Source organism: Psammomys obesus, unplaced genomic scaffold, assembly GCF_907164565.1.
Source record: "Psammomys obesus unplaced genomic scaffold, mPsaObe1.curated_primary_1811, whole genome shotgun sequence".
Lineage (NCBI taxonomy): Eukaryota > Metazoa > Chordata > Mammalia > Rodentia > Muridae > Psammomys > Psammomys obesus.
Genome location: NW_026596073.1, coordinates 17,078,564 through 17,082,799, shown reverse-complemented (window position 1 = coordinate 17,082,799; position 4,236 = coordinate 17,078,564). Strand labels below are relative to the sequence as shown.

The following is a 4,236-nucleotide window of genomic DNA, read 5'->3' as shown; positions in this document are numbered from 1 at the left end:
TGTTATTATGAATCAATTTATCTCACCTACAACCAGCACATTTTCCTATGAATTTGTCTAAGCCACCACAGTACCTTGCCCTGCCTCAACCAAAAGGCAGCACATTCATCTTTTCTGCCCCTTTTCTCCTCTCTGGGGAAAACCTGGCAGGTGAGCAAAACAGAAAGCTTGATTTCTCTGTCTAATCTTTCTTAGGCTCTATTGCTTTCTCTTTAAAGAGGGATCATCAATATCTGCTGTTTGCATTCAGCTAAACACATGTCAACCACGTTTTTGCCTTTAAATATCTCAGCTATTCACTCAGCATTGATATCTGACAATTTATATTTACCTTTTGCAGCAATTTCCGTTCATATTCTAACAGCAAGATAATCATCCAATACACAGGGCTATTTGTTATGTTCAATTTCACCAATGTCAAGTCTTCCCTGCCTCCAAAGGCACTGCAGGTGTGGCTGCTGTGCCACACGTGTGTCAGTGCGTGGCAAGGAGGAGAGAGGTCATGTCTCTGCTCAGTGTTCTAACCTGCAAACATCTGGATGATTAGTAGCCTAGCATTCCCTGGAAAACTTGATCCATTAGTCTGGTGCCCACCAGGCCCAGACAGGCTCCCAGGACAGGGTGCAAGCTGGAGATTAGTGGGAGTGATCCTGAGACAGACAACCCTTGCAAGAGGCCACTTAGGCAGGCAGGGTGAGAAGCAAGGTGGAGACCACCAAAAAGGCACCACACAGTCCTGAGGCAAGGCAGGTCATGCCTGAGATGACCCCTGCTTGGGGCCACATTGTACAAGAAGGACATAGCACTCCTAAAACAACCCCAGACACTCCGAGAGCCCAGGCACCACTAAGAGGAGCAAGTAAGTGGTGGGGAAGTAGAAGAGAAAGAGAAACAGAAGGATGTGGGCACAATGAACAGAGGCAGAACTGGAGATTTAAGAGGATGGAAAAACAGCATGATGTGAGTAGCTAGTGATGCCACCTGAGACCATAGTGGGATCCTGACCTGTGCTGCCACCGAAGGCCACATCTGGGTCCATGGTCCTGCAGCAGCAGTCTGTTACCACGGAAGGCCAGGCACACATGCCTGGTCTAAGCTGCTGCCCAGGAATGTGTCAATGGCTGAGGGCTGTGCAGAACAGTACCCACCCCTCATCTGGGCATTGTGAGCGAGCTAACCCTGGGGTCATGAGAGCAGGCAAACTAAACCCACCCCAAGCCAGCTGCAATACTTGGAAGAGCAGGCCATGCCCCTTACCTGGGCAGCACAGTAGAGCTGACCCTGGTGGCAGGGGCCCACGTGGGCTGGCCCTGAGGGCATGAGCATGGGAGACATGGCTTCATCACTTGGATGATAACATGGGTGAGGAAGCAATCTCGCCTTCTGTCACCCCTTGCTACCTACAGCAGCCAGATGAAATGGCTTCTTGGTCATGAGAGCAGGAGAGCTGGTGTGGCCCCTCACCCGCTGCAGCACTTGGGAGAGCAGGCCTTGCACCTCACCTGGGCAGCACAGTAGAGATGGCCCCGGAGGTAGAGGTTGCAGGTGAGCCAGCCCTGCCTCTTGTCTGCTGGGAGATGGCAAGGATGGCTGAGAGACACCCTCCTCCCCACCCTCATTTCCTTCCACCTATGGCAGGTGGAAAAGCTGACCCCAAGGTCATGAGAGTAGGAGAACTGGCTATGTCCGTTGCTGATTGCAACACTCAAAATAGCAGGCCCTGAACCTCACCTGGGTAGCAGGGTAGAGCTGGCCCTGGTTGTGGTGGTTGCTGATGAGCCGGCCCCGAGGAATTGAGAGCAGGAGAGTTGGCTTGCTCTTCAGCCCAGACACCTCACAAGCCCAAGTCCAGGACTTTGAAGTGGCCCTCCCCAACATCTACCCCATTGACGAACCGCTAGAAAGGAAGGTCCTATAGATCTGAAACTACAGTATTTCCATGACACAGGACAACAAAAGGATATCTGAGAGGAGTCCCAGTGAGGTTCCAGTATTGATAGAGTAGCAGAAGCCAGAGGCCTCATACCAGACCAAGGAATCATTGCAATGAACATTTGCAAGCAAAGGCATGTGGGAAAAAGGGTACAGGGTGGGACATGCTGTGACACACTATAACTTACAAAAGGAATTTTTTTTTCTCTGTGGAGGTGGGAGAGGTTGTGAGGGTGGAGGACGGGTATGAAGAGAAGTGGCGATGAGTGGGATTAAAATGCATGATGTGAGCTACCATGGGCCCCAGGGGAGGAGCAGTCTGTTAGGCCACAGAGGAGGACTTTGCAGCCAGCCCTGAAGATACCTGATAAAACAGGGTCAAATGAAAGGGGAGGAGGTCCTCCCCTATCAGTGGACTTGGAAAGGGGCAGGGAGGAGACCAGGGAGGGAGTGTGGGGTTGGGGAGGGAATGAGGGAGCGGGATACAGCTGGGACACAGAGTTAACAAAATGTAACTAAAAAGAAAAAGAAAATTAAAAAAAAATCTTTATATCAAACAAATGGGTAAATAAATAAATGGTTGTATGGATAGGTGTTAACAGATTTATAAGCAAATAACATATTAGCTTGGTGAGATAGCTATAATAAATTTATTTTTAAATATGAATGAAATTCACAAAGAACCAACAAAACGTTTAAAATAATATAGATATTCGTTTCTCAATTGAGGGACATCTGGGTTGTTTCCAGATTCTGGCTATTAAAAATAAAGCTGCTATGAACATGGTTGAGCAAATAGATACAGAAATTGTGGCACATTTACACAATGGAATACTACTCAGCAATTAAAAACAAGGAAATCATGAAATTTGCAGCAAAACGGTAGGAAATAGAAAACATCATCCTGAGTGAGGTAACCCAAAAGCAGAAAGACACATACAGTGTATACTCACTTACAAGTGATATTGGATATACAATATAGGATAAACATACTAAAATCTGTACACCTAAAGAAGCTAAGCAAGAAGGAGGACCCTGGGTAGGATGATCAATCCTCACTCAGAAAGGCAAATGGGCCACATCCGAGCAGAAGTTCTAGGTTATATCCATAGATGGTCCTTGGTTGAGTGTCAGTCTCAGAAAAGACCCTGTGCCCAGATATGTTTGGTCCTTGTAGAGCTCCTATCCTTTCCATATCATACTAACTTCCCTTCTTTCATCTTCTGCTCGGATGTGGCCCATGGTAGCTCAGTAACCAAGTAGTTTTCCAAAGTAAGGGGAACACGGACTATTTCTAACAGGATTTCAAGGGCAGGCTGTTTGACCCCCCCCCCCCGGGGACGAGCAGTCTGTTAGGCCACAGAGGAGGACTTTGCAGCCAGCCCTGAAGATACCTGATAAAACAGGGTCAGATGAAAGGGGAGGAGGTCCTCCCCTATCAGGGGACTTGGAAAGGGGCAGGGAGGAGACCAGGGAGGGAGTGTGGGGTTGGGGAGGGAATGAGGGAGCGGGATACAGCTGGGACACAGAGTTAACAAAATGTAACTAAAAAGAAAATAATAATAATAATAATAATAATAATAATAAAAAAAGGCAAATGGGATGGACAATGGAAGAGGGAGAAAACAGGGAACAGGACAGGAGCCTACCATAGAGGGCCTCTGAAAGACTTTACCCAGCAGGGTATCAAAGCAGATGCTGAGACTCAGCCAAACTTTGGGCAGAGTGCAGGGAATCTTATGAAAGAAGGTAGAGATAGAAAGACCTGGAGGGGACAGGAGCTCCACAAGGAGAGCAACAAAACCAAAAAAAAAAAAAAAATCTGGGTAAAAGGGTCTTTTCTGAGACTTACACTCCAACCAAGGACCATACATCAAGATAACCTAGAACCCCTACACAGATAAAGCCCATGGCAACTCAGTTTCCAAATGACGGAAAGAGGGACTGACTCTGACATGAACTCAATGGCTAGCTCTTTGATCACCTGCCCCTGAGTGGGGAGCAGCCTTACCAGGCCACAGAGGAGGACAATGCAGCCAGGCCTGATGAGACCTAATAGGCTAGGGTCAGAGGGAAGGGGAGGAGGACCTCTCCTATCAGTGGACTTGGGGAGGGGTATGGGAGGAGATGAGGGAAGAAGGATGGGATTGGGAGGGAAGGGAGGAGGGGGCTACAGCTGGGATACAAAGTGAATAAACTGTAATTAATAAAAAAGATTAATAAAAATAAAATAGATAAATAGAAATTAAAAAGTTGTCAACATTGAAAAAAAAATGTCAAATAAGATAAATGTCAGAGCTTGGA

The 4,236-nt window shown here is 47.4% G+C and overlaps 1 non-coding gene across 1 annotated transcript; it reads left to right on the top strand.

The window, feature by feature from the left end:
* Positions 1–427: 427 nt before the first annotated feature.
* LOC129690567 (small nucleolar RNA SNORA17) lies at positions 428–559 on the top strand. Its single transcript, XR_008722320.1, has one exon. It is a non-coding gene; the product is annotated as a small nucleolar RNA SNORA17 (small nucleolar RNA).
* The last annotated feature ends 3,677 nt before the right edge of the window (positions 560–4,236 follow it).